We start from the raw sequence: 17,380 nt of genomic DNA, 5'->3' as shown, positions 1-17,380 counted from the left end.
GGGTTGGATTCTGGGTCAGGAAGATCTCCTGGAGGAGGGAATGGCAGCTCGTTCCAATAGTCTTGCCTGAAGAATTCCACAGACAAAGGAGCCTGAAAGGCTACAGTCCATGGGGTTGCAAGGAACTGAACATGACTGAGAGACTAACACTTTCAATTTTCACTCTGTTTTGTTTTGGTTTGTTTTACAATATTTTAAGTCTAATCTAAGTGACAATTATATGGAGTAAGGGAAGTTGTTATAAGAAAAATTATAGATTTTAAAGAGGGCAAGTGTTCAAAGAATGTAGTGAGTTCCATTGAAAAAGGAGAGAAAATGATAGCAGAGATAGCAAAAATGTAAAGATAGGAGTGAAGAAGACAGGTTTTCTTTGGGGAGAGAAGTTTTAGACATTTCAGGGTATTTGAGTACATGAATTTGAATCTACTCCCAACTCTAGCTGAAGGACCTTGTCAATATCAATCTGAGGCAAACATATTCAAGATTTCCAAGTATAAAATCTCTAAAGTTTTGAGATTTTGACATTTACTCCTACTGCAGTGATAGCCTATCAGTTTTCTGAATGTTCTGAAGGGGAAGTCTGAGCTTTCTCAGAAGAGGACCTACTCTCACAGTGAAGTCCTGGCCACTCACTGGGAGACAGTAACCATTCACGTCTGCATGACCTTCATTATGACCCACCTTGGAATCGAGTTGCTGTGACCTTCCATCCCTAACTCAAATTAATAGGTTAGTTAGAGGAAGGTCATTTGAGATAGATGTATTTTATTTTAAACAATGTTTTGTTGTACTGAATAAATGTGCAGTAAATAAGTGATTTTAAAAGACTATTTTATAAAAGGAACTTTCCTGGTGGTCCAGAGGTTAAGACTCTACACTCCCAATGTGGGGTGCCTGAGTTTGATCCTTGTCAAGGAACTAGATTCCATTATGCCTCAACTAAGTATTCACACACTACAATAAAGATCCCACGTGTTACAATGAAGATCAATGATACTGTGTGCCTCAACTAAGATACAAATAACTAAATAAATAAAATTTTGCATTAAAAAAAAAAAAACTACATCTTGTTGGTTTCCACATCATTACATTGAAGTAAGTAGAGTAAATGTGGTACAATTTATTTGCAGTTTTAAACCTATGTAGCTTTGACATACAAGCACTAAAATCTAAAAAGAATTGAAACATGAGCTTGACTCCACATGTCAAGCATCTCATAATAAGTTCAAGGTAAGGAAAAGACAAAGGATATTGAAACTGAATTACTACAAGGGGGCGTGTGTATGTTTGATGCAAAGAGAAATGTGGGGGTGATTTATTCCACTGAGAGAAGTTAGAAAGGTAGAGCCTTCTGTCTGCTGAAATTTCCTTTCATTCCCATTAGTCAAAGGTAGTTGTCCCTCCCCCAAATGTGATGTTAATATATTTCAATGACCTTGAAGATTTACCTACATGCAAACACAGTTAAATAAATGATCCTTTTAAGTTTTAACCTACTTACCAAGAGATTATGGTCAGTGACACATGCTTTGAGGGGAAAATGTTAAGGATGAGGTTTAGGGGGAAGAAAACATTAGAAAAAGTTTTAATTCTTTAGGCTATACCACAAATTGCATATTATCTTTGATCTTCAACAAGTTTGAACAGGTAAGATGTTAACTGCATCTGTGATACTTAGTCATATGTAGTGGTACCCACACAGAGGCCCATGCTCACCCAGAATCATTAATGACGTCTTAGTCAGCGTGGGCTGTTATAACAAAATACTGTAAACTGGGTGATGTAAACAATAGAAATCTATTTCTTACATTTCTTTGAGAAGAAGTGATTTATATCACATTCTAAATCCTCTACAAATCGGCTCCCACAAGATGAAAATCATGATTTACTTGAGATGTGCCATTCTGTGATATTTAATTAAGAATACCTTAGAGTCAATTATAATACTGAATGTAGTTCATGTTTTATAAGCATACGACAGGGAGAATAGCACAATAATTATATAAAACTGCCAGGATTTAGTCATATGATCACTGCTTCCCAACTGTCAACTTCAGTGAGTTCCTTAAGCACACACACTAAACAGTTTTCCTATCTATAAATAGGTTACAGTGTACAATTTTGGAGACATCATAAATAGCAAGTGTTAATATAAATTTATTTATTTTAATTGGAGGTTAATTATAAAATAAAAATTAAAAATAGCAAGTGTTGGATATTCTTAATACTACCTTTTTGTGTTGTGTACTCAGATCTTCTTAGCATTAAAAAGTTAACAAACTCTATTATAATGTGGGAATCAAATAAAAAAATGAAAGGATATTGACCTTACATATTTTTGAAATGATCAGCCAGTCCAATATTTGAGTTGATTTTCCAAATCAGCCCTGCCCAATGTAAATGCAATGTGTGCTATATATGTACTTTTAAATTTTTGAATATTCACATTAAAAAATCATTTTAACCTGTAATCAATATAAAAATTGTTAACAATATATTTCACATGTTTTGGGGACAGTTTTGAAATCCAGCAAGTATTTTACTCATATAGTTTGTTTCACTTCAGACCAGCTACATTTCAAGTTCCCAATAGCAACTTGTGGTTTGTGGCTAGTTTTTTCAAATAGTGCAGTGTTAGAATAGGTCACAAATATCTGGGATATATGACACAATTCCCCATCTTGTGCTGGTATAAGACTTATCTTTCATTTCTTCTGTGCCTGTCCTTGACCTCAGTCTCCTCAATTCGACCCCCAGGCAGTTACTACCCACTCTTGAGATGTGACATATAAGATGAGCCTATATCAATATCCATATAAACTTCTAGCTAATAGAAAAATTTTTCTTTGGTGGTGAAGTTTTCCTTTAACTATGGCAGTAGTGAAACATTAATCCTATGAACTGATTCTCAGATATCATCAGTTTTAACAAAAAAAAAAAAAGAAAATAAGATTAAATAATTGATTTACAGCAAGCTGTCTCTAAAAAATAATTTCCTACAATTGTGTGTTGGGAGAACATACCTGTAAACATTTATTTAATACACTTTTACTTAAGACTAAATATAAAATGAATATTTTCTGAACAAATATATTAAAACCGTTCAGTTAGAAAAAACTTAAATTAGCAATTTGATAAAGAAGTTATTTTTTATAGCTTTTTCCCCTTTATCTTCTAGTTTATCTTTTAATTTCTTCCTTCCTTCCTCTCTTTACTCATTTTTTTCTTTACATCTCCCTCTCTCTCTCCCTCTACCTCACTCTCTGTGTCTGTCTCTTTCTTGCTATCTCTCTGTTTCTCTTTCTCACCACTTCTCCCAGTGATATGTCGATAGTTATTTCAGGACCGTCACACACAAAGAACCAGAGCAATGTACATGTCCATCATACACTTGCTTACCATGGATTATAACACAATTTATATCAGTAAGCAGCCCTGGCCACTTCTGAGGATGTTTTTGAATGTTATCTTCTTCATGACTGTCAGAGAAGCCAGATTCTACAATAAATGGATCAACTTGTCTCAAGACTCTGTTAATTATTTCTAAAGAGTAGTAAACTTGGCAATGTCATGAAGAGGGCATCCATTTGCTGAACTGAACAAATCAACTTTTCTCACACTTGTTCTGACACTGACTTTTTTTACAGCATAAAAACTACATATTCTTGTGCTTCTCTCTGCTCTAGCAGTTTCTTTCAAGCTTTTTAATGGTATAAGGCATTGCCCTAGAGGAAGAAATCTTACTGAAACCAATGAACAACTCATTAGCTGAGAAATTTGTAAGTGGGTGTGCTCCAGGGCACCAACAGATGGTTTAATTGGGTACAAAATTCCAGAAGGCTATAAGCAGATTGGTAACATTTTTATCCAAAACCCAGGGTGACTCTGGTCTTATTGAGAGAAGAAAAGTGCTACCTGAATAGAATATGTGATTTCAGGGAAAGTGGCCAATCCTGCTATAGTCCTAATTCTTCCCTGACTTGCTCAACTGACACCTCAACTTCTAACATTATAGATTCATTTCTGTGACTTAAGTCTTATCCTTTGCTGAAATGGCACTTCCCCTGGAGGTTTTAAGAAGCTAACTATAAACGGTTATTTAGGTGCTTTCCACTTAACTACAGTTGTAGCTGATCCTCCTCTGACCCCAGACTCAGATCTTTTATTATAAGCACATTAATAATAATGGGTATGGGAAAATAACCAGGAATAAACACATATGCTATAATGAAATATAAGCTTTTGTTCAGTCACTGGGTCAGGACCATTTCCCGTATTGCTTATGCGTCTGTGGTAAAGATGGCTTAGGTCTTCTGACCCAATGCTTTCTCATTTGTGACTATAAATAGGAGGTGGGTTGGAGGGAGACCACTGGCTGGGAGGAGAGTGCTCCTGACACAAGCAAAAGAGAGTTTACAGACAGGAAAATTTACATGCAAATTGACCGAGACACTTTGTTATATAGAGAAGTTTTGCTTCTTTAAAATCATTTTATATATTTCACCTTGCATATGTTATAAGGGAATATTTAGGTGGATTCTAAACCTGATATCTTTCATTCAAGGTCTCAAGGCCAAACATTCCTGAAGTGTTATTTGGCTCTTTAAAATTTATTATTCCTAAGTACCTTGTAATGGATTTCATCGATTTGTTCATTGTGTTTATCACAAGGCCAATTGACCATTTGTCTAAGTATGTTGACATACACATTGATTTTGAATAGCCTTCAATATATTTCTTCATGTGAGCAGGGTTATTGAGCCCACTTTCAAATAAATAATTGAAAACAAGTCTTTTGTATTTGCATATAGAGGTTTTTATACACATACTCACACACAGTGTACAGAGACGGATGGATGCAACTTGGGAGAAGACATATTAGGAAGCATGCTAAGGAGAGTCAGTAATATATATGCTAAGGAGAAAGATTAATAATTACTCACACTTCTATAGTGCTTACTAGAATCTAGGAATAATTTTAAATGTTATAAGTATAAAAGTATTTATTACTTAAAACTGCCCTAAGACCTAAGTGCTATTTTTATTCTCATTTTATATATGAGGAAACTGAGGCACAGAGAGATTAAGTAACTTTCTGATGTTGTGTAGTATCCTTACCCTTCAGTCATAAACTGAATGATTGAGGAAACAAAAAAAAAAAATCAGTAGGGAAGATTCTTTAAGCTCTAACAATATTCCCCCTATCCTAGCCAGCTAATCTTTTGGAAAAAAAGGTGAGGGAAACCTAGTTGAATTGATCTAACTTGCCAACTTTTATTCAAATCAATATAGGAAGTAATCTGTGAAGCTTTGACTGGCTGAATCTGGTGGAGTTGGTGTAAATAAGGAGAGGTGAACAAGTTGATCTAAGATCACCCCTGTCCCCAAGAGACTGACTTAAAGAACGGATTTAGTGATCATGACAGGCAGTTAGGGCATGCCTACAGAAAGTGGGAAAATAACATAGAAACAGAATCTGGGAGAATTTGAGACGTCTCTGAGAGAACCCATCAAAAGCAAAGAGTGGACAGGTGATCAGGAAACAGTTCCTAATCTACTGACACACCCACAAATTCAACACAAATTTGTGTGAAATCAACCATGCATGTGTGAAATAAATGTATTAAAAATCATCTCAAGTGACAAATAATACATGCTCAGGTTTTGTCTATGTCTTATGTTCTTCTGCAAGCCCTAAAATCTAGCAGTACTATTCGTCATTTAGAATCCTGCTCCCCAGTTATTGCACTATTGGTTCATTTATTAAACTATGTGAATTTGGTTGACATTAACAGTTGAGATCTACTGTTTATAAATGTGTTAAGACTCTGTAATATGCTTTCATATAGATTATATCATCTCTACCTCCACAACAGTAAAAAAAAAAAAAAAAGGGGGGGGGGACAATTATTTTCCCAATTTTGTATTTAATATATAGAGATGGAGATTTGAAAGAGAACTGAATCCTATACTCACTCTGTGCCAATAAATAAGCAAGTCTTTTATATGTTTTTGTCCCTCACAGCAAAACTGTTAAGAGTGAGGTGTTTTCTCAAGAGACACTCAGGCCCCGTGTTTGTTCATCATTCCCTTGACACAAACTAGTTGATAATACAATAGCTGGTGAAATCAAGAAACATAAAAAGGAGTTGATTCCAGCTTACACTTTTAATTACATTCATATTTGAAAATTGTACACTACTAAGGCAAAGCTAGAGTTTTGATTAATTTAGAAGAGCTCTCCAGGGGTATCAAATGCATTGAAACAAAATCATAAATTCCTAGGAAGTTCCAAATCACTTAGATAGACATCAGCCAAAATATACATTTTCAATCACGAAATATGGTTCATGAATTTTTCTTTCACCATGGAACATGTGAAAATTTGGGGATTTAGACAGTTTGTTTTAATTTAATTTTCCAGAGTCCTTGTATGTATTCAGTTCAGTTCAGTTCAGTTCAGTCGCTCAGTCGTGTCCGACTCATTGCGACCCCATGAATCGCAGCATGCCAAGCCTCCCTGTCCATCACCAACTCACGGAGTTCACCCAGACTCACGTCCATCGAGTCTGTGATGCCACCAAGCCATCTAATCCTGGGTCGTACCCTTTTCCTCCTGCCCCCAACCCCTCCCATCATCAGAGTCTTTTCCAATGAGTCAACCATTCCCATGAAGTGGCCAAAGTACTGGAGTTTCAGCTTTAGCATCATTCTCTCCAAAGAAATCCCAGGGTTGATCTCCTTCAGAATGGACTGGTTGGATCTCCTTGCAGTCCAAAGCTGTATATTGTCACCCTGCTTATTTAACTTCTATGCAGAGTACATCGTGAGAAACGCTGGACTGGAAGAAACACAAGCTGGAATCAAGATTGCTGGGAGAAAGATCAATCACCTCAGATATGCAAATGACACCACCCTTATGGCAGAAAGTCTTCTCCAACACCACAGTTCAAAAGCATCAATTCTTCGGTGCTCAGCATTCTTCACAGTCCAACTCTCACATCCATACATGATCACAGGAAAAATCAGAGCCTTGACTAGACGGAACTTAGTTGGCAAAGTAATGTCTCTGCTTTTGAATATACTATCTAGGTTGGTCATAACTTTTCTTCCAAGGAGTAAGAGTCTTTTAATTTCATGGCTGCAGTCACCATCTGCAGTGATTTTGGAGCCCCCAAAAATAAAGTCTGACACTGTTTCCACAGTTTCCTCATCTATTTCCCATGAAGTGATGGGACCAGATGCCATGATCTTCGTTTTCTGAATGTTGAGCTTTAAGCCAACTTTTTCACTCTCCTCTTTCACTTTCATCAAGAGGCTTTTTAGTTCCTCTTCACTTTCTGCCATAAGGGTGGTGTCATCTGCATATCTGAAGTGATTGATCTTTCTCCCAGCAATCTGGATTCCAGCTTGTGTTTCTTCCAGTCCAGCGTTTCTCACGATGTACTCTGCATAGAAGTTAAATAAGCAGGGTGGCAATATACAGCCTTGATGTACTCCTTTTCCTATTTGGAACCAGTCTGTTGTTCCATGTCCAGTTCTAACTGCTGCTTCCTGACGTGCATACAGATTCATCAAGAGGCAGGTTAGGTGGTCTGGTACTCCCATCTCTTTCAGAATTTTCCACAGTTTATTGTGATCCACACAGTCAAATGCTTTGGCATAGTCAATAAAGCAAAAATAGATGCTTTTCTGGAATTCTCTTGCTTTTTCCATGATCCAGTGGATGTTGGCAATTTGATCTCTGGTTCCTCTGCCTTTTTTAAAACCAGCTTGAACATCAGGGAGTTCACGGTTCATGTATTGCTGAAGTCTGGCTTGGAGAATTTTGAGCATTACTTTACTTGCATGTGAGATGAGCGCAATTGTGCGATAGTTTGAGCATTCTTTGGCATTGCCTTTCTTTGAGATTGGAATGAAAACTGACCTTTTCCAGTCCTGTGGCCACTGCTGAGCTTTCCAAACTTGCTGGCATATTAAGTGCAGCACTTTCACAGCATCATCTTTCAGGACTTGAAACAGTTCAACTGGAATTCCATCACTGCCACTGGTTTTGTTTGTAATGATGCTTTCTAAGGCCCACTTGACTTCACATTCCAAGATGTCTGGCTCTAGATTAGTGATCACATCATCATGATTATCTGGGTAGTGAAGATCTTTTCTGTACAGTTCTTCTGTGTATTCTTGCCACCTCTTCTTAATATCTTCTGCTTCTGTTAGGTCCAGACAATTTCTGTCCTTTATCGAGCCCATCTTTGCATGAAATGTTCCCTTGGTATCTCTAATTTTCTTGAAGAGATCTCTAGTGTTTCCCTGTCTGTTGTTTTCCTCTATTTCTTTGCATTGATTGCTGAAGAAAGCTTTCTTATCTATTCTTGCTATTTTTTGGAACTCTGCATTCAGATACTTATATCTTTCCTTTTCTCCTTTGCTTTTTGCCTCTCTTCTTTTTACAGCTATTTGTAAGCCCTCTCCAGACAGTCATTTTGCTTGTTTACATTTCTTTTCCATGGGAATGGTCTTGATCCCTGTCTCCTGTACAATGTCACGAACCTCATTCCATAGTTCATCAGGCACTCTATCAGATCTAGACCCTTAAATCTATTTCTCACTTCCACTGTATAATCATGAGGGATTTGATTTAGATCATACTTGAATGGTCTAGCGGTTTTCCCTACTTTCTTCAATTTAAATCTGAATTTGGCAATAAGGATTTCATGATCTGAGCCACAGTCAGCTCCCAGTCTTGTTTTTGTTGACTGTATAGAGCTTCTCCATCTTTGGTGGCAAAGACTATAATCAATCTGATTTTGGTGTTGACCATCTGGTGATGTCCATGTGTAGAGTCTTCTCTTGTGTTGTTGGAAGAGGGTGTTTGCTATGACCAGTGCATTTTCTTGGCAAAATTCTATTAGTCCTTGCCCTGCTTCATTCCACATTCCAAGGCCAAATTTGTCTGTTACTCCAGGTGTTTCTTGACTTCCTACTTTTGCATTCCAGTCCTCTATAATGAAAAGGACATCTTTCTTGGGTGTTAGTTCTAAAAGATCTTGTAGGTCTTCATAAAACTGTTCAACTTCAGTTTCTTCAACGTTACTGATTGGGGCATAGACTTGGATAACTGTGATATTGAATGGTTTGCCTTGGAGATGAACAGAGATGATTCTGTTGTTTTTGAGATTGCATCCAAGTACTGCATTTCAGACTCTTTGTTGACCATGATGGCTACTCCATTTCTTCTGAGGGATTCCTGCCTGCAGCAGTAGATGTAATGGTCATCTGAGTTAAATTCACCCATTCCAGTCCATTTTAGTTAGCTGATTCCTAGAATGTTGACGTTCACTCTTGCCATCTCTTGTTTGACCACTTCCAATTTGCCTTGATTCATGGACCTGACATTCCAGGTTCCTATGCCATATTGCTCTTTACAGCATTGGATCTTGCTTCTATCACAAGTCACATCCACAACTGGGTATTGATTTTGCTTTGGCTCCATCCCTTCATTCTTTCTGGAATTATTTCTCCACTGATCTCTAGTAGCATATTGGGCATCTAATGACCTGCAGAATTCCTCTTTTGGTATCCTATCGTTTTCCCTTTTCCTACTGTTCATGGGGTTCTCAAGGCAAGAATACTGAAGTGGCTTGCCATTCCCTTCTGCAGTGGACCACATTCTGTCAGGCCTCTCCACCATGACCCACCCATCTTGGGTTGCCCCGCAGGCATGGCTTGGTTTCATTGAGTTAGACAAGAATGTGGTCCTAGTGTGATTAGATTGACTAGTTTTCTGTGAGTATGGTTTCAGTGTGTCTGCCCTCTGATGCTCTCTTGCAACACTTACCATCTTACTTGGGTTTCTCTTACCTTGGCGTGGGGTATCTCTTCACCACTACTCCAGCAAAGCACAGCCGCTGTTCCTTACCTTGGATGAGGGGTATCTCCTTATCGCCACTGTTCCTGACTTTCAAGGTGGGATAGCTCCTCTAGCCCCTCCTGTGCCGCAGCCACCACTCCTGGGGTTGCTCCTCCCAGCCACCAGCCCTAGCCTCGGGCATGGGTGGCCCCTCCCAGCTGCCGCCCCTGGCCTCGGGCTTCGGGTGGCTCCTCAAGGTCACCACCCCTGGCCTCGGGTGCGAGGTGGCTTCTCCTGGCCGCCCCTGACCTTCGATGTGGGGTGTCTCCTCCCGGCCGCTGCCCCTGACCTCAGACGCAGGGTAGCTCCTCCCAGCCGCCGCCCCTGATCTCGGACACAGGGTAGCTCCTCTCGCCGTCCCTGCACCGTCGCAGCCTGGCACTCTAGGCCACTGCCCCTGACCTCGGACGTGGGGTAGCTCCTCTCGGCTGTGCTTCCCTTGTATGTATGTATGTATTTAATTAAAATGTTGTTGATTTACAGCATTATATTAGTTTCATGGTTTACAATATAACAACCTCATTATGGATTAGATTACTCCACTTAAAATCACCACAAAATGATGGCTATATTTCCTTGTAGCATATCTATTTTAAAACTGCTTTTTTATCTCTCAGTCCTCTACACCCATTCCATGTCTCCCCATTGCCTCTTCCTTCTGGTAAGCCCCAGCCTGTTCTTTATACCTGTGAGTCTATTTCTACAGTGCTATATTCATTCATTTGCATCAGTTTTTAGATTCCAATTTGTCTTTCCCTGTCTGACTTATTTCACCAAGGATTAGATAATACCCAGCTCCCCTGGTGGCTCAGATGGTAAAGAATCTGCCTGCAGTGTGAGACACCTTGGTTCCACCCCTGGGTTAAGAAGATCCCTTGGAGGAATGCATGGCAACCCACTCCAGTATTCTTACCTGGAGAATCTCATGGACTGAGGAGCCCGATGGGCTTCCATCCATGGCGTCCCAAAGAGTTGTACATGACTGAGAAACTAAACACAGCATTCAAGATAATACTATTTAAGTCCAATCGTGTTGTTGTAAGTAGAAATATTTTGTTCTTTTTGTGGCTGACCAATATTCCATTATATGTGTGTATGTATATATTTATTGTTACCATATATTGACTGGCTTTTCTAGAGTTTCATATAAATGGAAATATAAGTGATTATGTTTAATGTCTATCTTTGTTCCTTAGAATAATTGTTTTCACATTCATCCATGTGCTTTGAATATTGAGATATCATTCTTTTTGGGTTTTTTGTTTGTTTTGCTGAATATTATCCTATTGTATAGATATACTAAAATATGTTTTTTCATTTACCTATGTCATATCTGAAATTTTAGTTCATTTTAACATGAAATGAATATTCTATGGGTATTAATGTAAAATCTTTCTGTGATCAAATTATTTTGTTATTTACCTAAATATATAAAAATGCAATTAATGAATCATGATGTCTAACAAAAGAGATATTTACTTTTACAACACAATGTCAAAATATTTTCCAAAGTGACTGTGTCTTCCTTAACAGCATTTGAAATTGTCAGTGTCTCATTTTACCAATTCTAGTGGAATTCTTTCTTAATTTTCTCTTTCCTAATTTATGACTTATGTCTTGTCTACTTTTTTCCCTTAATTTGTCTAAGGCTTATAAATTTTATTGATATGTTTAAAGAGCCAGCCGAGCCATTGATTCTCTTTATAGTTTGTTTTCTAATTTAATTAATTTGTTTATATCTTTATTGCCTTGTTATTTACACTTCCTTTGGTTTTAATTTCACTGTCTTTTTCTAGCTTCTGAAGGTAGACATGTAAATCATTATATTTCTTATGTTTATATAATAAATATATGTAAAGCTATAGATTATCCTCTAAACTCTGACTTAGTTTTACTGCATAAAGATATTATATTTTGATGTGTTTCAGTTATGTGCAGAATTTAAAGTTGCAATGTTGTTTCCATGTCCTGGCTATTATAAACAGTGCTGCGATGAACATTGGGGTACATGTGTCTCTTTCAATTCTGGTTTCCTCGGTGTGTATGCCCAGCAGTGGGATTGCTGGGTCATAAGGTAGTTTTATTTGCAATTTTTTAAGGAATCTCCACACTGTTCTCCAAAGTGGCTGTACTAGTTTGCATTCCCACCAACAGTGTAGGAGGGTTCCCTTTTCTCCACACCCTCTCCAGCATTTATTGCTTGCAGATTTTTGGATCGCAGACATTCTGACTGGTGTGAAGTGGTACCTCATTGTGGTTTTGATTTGCATTTCTTTAATAATGAGTGATGTTGAGCATCTTCAGATGAATGGATAAGAAAGCTGTGGTACATATACACAATGGAGTATTACTCAGCCATTAAAAAGAATACATTTGAATCAGTTCTGATGAGATGATGAAACTGGAGCCAATTATACAGAGTGAAGTAAGCCAGAAAGAAAAACACCAATACAGTATACTAACACATATATATGGAATTTAGAAAGATGGCAATGATGACCCTGTATGCAAGACAGCAAAAAAGACACAGATGTGTATAACGGACTTCTGGACTCAGAGGGAGAGGGAGAGGGTGGGATGATTTGGGAGAATGGCATTGTAACATATATACTATCATGTAAAAATCGAATCGCCAGTCTATGTCTGACGCAGGATACAGCATGCTTGGGGCTGGTGCACAGTGATGACCCAGAGAGATGTTATAGGGAGGGAGGTGGGAAGGGGGTTCATGTTTGGGAACGCATGTACACCTGTGGTCGATTCATGTCAATGTATGGCAAAACCAATACAGTATTGTAAAGTAAAATAAAGTAAAAATAAAAATTAAAATAAATAAAATAAATAAAAAAATAAAGCAAAAAAAAAAAAATAAATAAAGTTGCAATGTTACCAACTATAAAGGTTCTTAGTGAAGTTTTCATCTGATGTTGATACTTTGGATCAGATATTATATTAATATAAATATCATTTAGGTTGAGTTGATAAATATTGTTGTTCAAGTCTACTTTTCTTAATTAAGTTTAATTTTAATTTAATAAGAAACTTGAAATTAATTTTAAATGCAAATTAACCATATATTTAAATCATATCTTATTAATTTTAATTTGCTTTATAGTAATATCAATTACTGAGAAGTAAATATTGAAATCTCTAAATACAATTGGTGTTATGCTTTTTTATAATTTCTATTTGATCAATTCGTGTTCTTTGTGCTTGGTAATGGTCTATGATTGTGTGCATATACTATTAGACTATACATTTTTTTATGAATTTATTAACATTAAAATATATTTTTTCCTAGGTAGTATTTCCTTTCCTGAAGTCTACTATATGATACCAAAACATTAATTTCTGTTTTTTAATGATTTGTTATTTTAAAATTTATATTTTTGTAATCTTTTACTATGTGGTGAGATCAGTAATGAGGGAGGCATGGCAGCCCACTCCAGTATTCTTGCCTGGAGAATCACATGGACAGAGAAGACTGGTGGGCTACAGTCCATAGGGTCGCAAAGAATTGGACACAACTTTGGAAGGAATGATGCTAAAGCTGAAACTCCAGTATTTGGGCCAGCTCATGTGAACAGTTGACTCATTGGAAAAGACTCTGATGCTGGGAGGAATTGGGGTCAGGAGGAGAAGGGGACGCCAGAGGATGAGATGGCTGGATGGCATCATGGACTCGATGGACGTGAGTCTGGGTGAACTCCGGTAGTTGGTGATGGACAGCGAGGCCTGGCGTGCTGCGATTCATGGGATCTCAAAGAGTTGGACACCACTGAGCGACTGTACTGAATGGAACTGAAGCATCTTAGCAGAAGATCAATAATGGTCCTGAAATGATGAGAAGCAAGGGGTATATGCTCAGTCTTATTCAACTCTTTGCAACCCAATGAGTTGTACCCACCAGGCTCCTGTGTCCATGGGGTTTCCCAGGCAAGAATAAGGAGTGGGTTGCTACTTAAAAAATATGGAGTGCTTCACAAATTTGCATCTGCGTTCTAATACCTGGAACCTATAAGTATGATATTAATACCTTACATTGTGATGGTGTGGATTTGGTGAATTATGAATCTTGAAATTATGAGATTATTTTTGATTATCCAAGTCAGTCCAATGTAATCACAAGACTCCTTGTCAAACAGGCACAAGCAAATCTAATTCAGAAAAAAAAAAAAAAAAGATATGTAAATGGAAACAGACATTGAATCAATGTGCTTTGTAGAAGGAAGATGCAGAGTGAACAAGAAACACAAGTAAACTCTAGAAGCAGGAGAAAGCAAAGGTAGAGAAAGACTTTTTAAATAAGAATTCAAAATAAAATTTGTTAAGGAAAATAAAGAAATGTGGTTGGTGTTGTTACCATTAAGTACTTTCATTCAATGAATTGGTGGCGTTAAAATTAAATAATTTCATTCATAAAGTTATTTGTTTAAAAAAAATCCAAAACAATATACAGACATACCTTATTTTATTCTCCTTTATGTTTTTTACTTTGCAGACATTACAATTTCCTTTTTGTAAGTTAAAAATTTGTGGTAATCCTGCTTCAATCGAGTCTATCAGTTCCATTTGTGCAACAGCATTTGTTTACTTCTTGTCTCTGTGTCACATTTTAGTAATTTCAACATTATTTCAATCTTTTTTTCTATTATTATATTGGTTAGAGTGATTTGTGATTAGTGATTTTTGATGTCTTTATTGTAACTATTGTTGGACCCCACAAACCAAGCTCATATATATTGGCAAACTTAATCAATGTGTGTGTTCCAACTGCTCCATCAATTTACTCTTTCCCCACATCTCCCCATTCCCTTGGGCCTGCCTGTACCCTGAGATATAACAATATAGAAATTATGTCATTTAATAACCCTTGAACAACATCTAAGTGCTCAAGGAAAGGAAGAGTCATATATCTTTCATTCAGTTTTAAATCAAATGTTTAACCTTAGTAAAAGTTATGTCAAAAGTCAAGATAAGCTGAAAGCTAGACCTCTTGTGCTAAACAGTGAACAAGATTGTGACTACAAAGGAAAAGTTTTTGAAGTTAATGGTGCTACTTCAGTGGACACATGGATAGTAAGAAAACAAACAGTCTATTGCTGATCTGGAGAACGTTTTAGGAATTAATCCAGAGGAAAGTTCCAATTCTCTTTAAATCTATGAAAGCTGAGAGAGCTAAAAAAGCTGCAGAAAAAAAAAATAATAATGATAATAATAAAGCTAGCAGAGTTTGGTTCATAAGATTTAAGGAAAGAAGTCATCCCCATAACATAAAATGCAAGGAGAACAGCAGATGCTGATGGAGAAATTGCATCAAGTTACCCAGAAAATCTGGCTAATATAATTTATGGAAGTAACCACACTAGACAACAGATGTTAAATGTAAGTAAAACAATCTTATGTTGGAAGAAGATGCCACCTTGCATAGCTAGAGAGGAGAAGTCAATGCCTGCCTTTAAAACTTAAAAGCACAGGCTGACACTCCTGTTAGGAGCTAATGCAGCTGGTGATTTTAAGTTATAGCAAATGTTATTTACCATTCTGAAAATTCTGGGACCTTTAAGAATTCTGCTACATCTATTCTGCTTCTGCACTACAAAGAGAGCAACAAAACCTGGATAGCAGCACAGATGTTTACAAATGCTTACAACACAGTTTCAATAAACTGTGGAAAATTCTGAAAGAGATGGGAATATTAGACCACCTGACCTGCTGCAGGTCAGGAGGCAACAATTAGAACTGGACATGGAACAACATACTGGTTCCAAGCAGGGAAAGGAGTACATGAAGGCTGTATAATGTCACCCTCTTTATTTAACTTATATGCAGAGTACATCATGAGAAATGCTGGGCTGGAGGAAGCACAAGCTGGAATCAAGATTGCTGGCAGACATATCAATAACCTCAGATATCCAGATGACAACACCATTATGGCAGAAAGTGAAGAAGAACTAAACAGCCTCTTGATGAAAGTGAAAGAGAAGAGTGAGAAAGTTGGCTTAAAGTTCAACATTCAGAAAACTAAGATCATGGCATCTGGTCTCATCACTTCATGGCAAATAGATGGGGAAACAGTGACTGACTTTATTTTGGGGGGCTCCAAAATCACTGCAGATGTGATTGTAGCCATGAAATGAAAAAAAAAAAAAAAACTTGCTCTTTGGAAGGAAAGTTATTACCAACCTAGTAGCATATTAAAAAGCAGAGTCTTACTTTGTCAACAAAAGTCTGTCTAGTCAAGGCTATGGTTTTTCCAGTAGTTATGTATGGATGTGACAGTTGGACTATAAAGAAAGCTGAGGGCAAGAAAAATTGATGCTTTTGAACTGTGGTTTTGGAGAAGACTCTTGAGAGTGCCTTGGACTGCAAGGAGATCCAACCAGTCCATCCTAAAGGAGACCGGTCCTGGGTGTTCATTAGAAGGACTGATGTTGAAGCTGAAACTCCAATATTTTGGCCACCTGATGTGAAAAGTTGACTCATTTGAAAAACCCTGATGCTGGGAGGGATTGGGGGCAGGAGGAGAAGGGGACGACAGAGTATGAGATGGCTGGATGGCATCACTGACTCAATGGACATGAGCCTGGGAAAACCCCAGGAGTTGGTGATGGACAGGGAGGGCTGGCGTGCTGCGGTTCATGGGGTTGCAAAGACTAAGACATGACTGAGTGACTTACTGAACTGAACTTAATGAATATTTTAAGCCCACTATTGTGATCTACTGTTCACAAGCTAAAATTATTTTCAAAATAGTACTTGTCATTGACAATGCATCCAAGAGCTCTTCTGAAGATGTACAACATTAATGTTTCCATGCTGTTTCCTTGTCTACTAACTTGATATATCTAATTTGCAGCCTATGGAATAAGAGGTAAATTAAGCTTTCAAGTCTCATTCATCAAGAAACACATTTTGTAAGGCCACAGTTGCTATAGATAGTGATTCCTCTGTTGTATGCATGCAAAGTCAACTGAAAACTTTCTGAATAGGAGTCACCATTCTAGATGCCACTAATAGCATTTATGATCATGAGTAGGCTCATAATAGCAACGGTAATAAGTTAAGGTGGAGGAAGTAAATGCAGATGTGCTGAAAACAGAAAAAAAAAAAAACTAGAATTAAAAGTACAGTATGAATATCTGACTGAATTGCTGCAATCTCATGACACAAATTGAAGGATGAAAAGCTGCCTCTTATAAACAAAGATGGACTTCCCAGGTGGTGCTAGTGGTAAAGAATATCCCTGACAATGCAAGAGACACAAGAGGTCAGAGTTCAGTTCCTGAGTCAGGAAGATCCTCTGGTGGAGAGAATGTCGATTCACTCCAGTATTATTGCCTGGAAACTTCCACAGACAGAGGAGCCCGGCAGGCTATAGTCCATGGGGTTGCAAAGAGTCAAACACAATTGAGTGACTGAGCACAACAACATGAACAAAGGAAGTAGCTTCCTGAGATGGAATCT

Source organism: Capricornis sumatraensis, chromosome 1 (assembly GCF_032405125.1).
Source record: "Capricornis sumatraensis isolate serow.1 chromosome 1, serow.2, whole genome shotgun sequence".
Taxonomy (NCBI): domain Eukaryota; kingdom Metazoa; phylum Chordata; class Mammalia; order Artiodactyla; family Bovidae; genus Capricornis; species Capricornis sumatraensis.
This window is presented reverse-complemented; position numbering follows the sequence as displayed.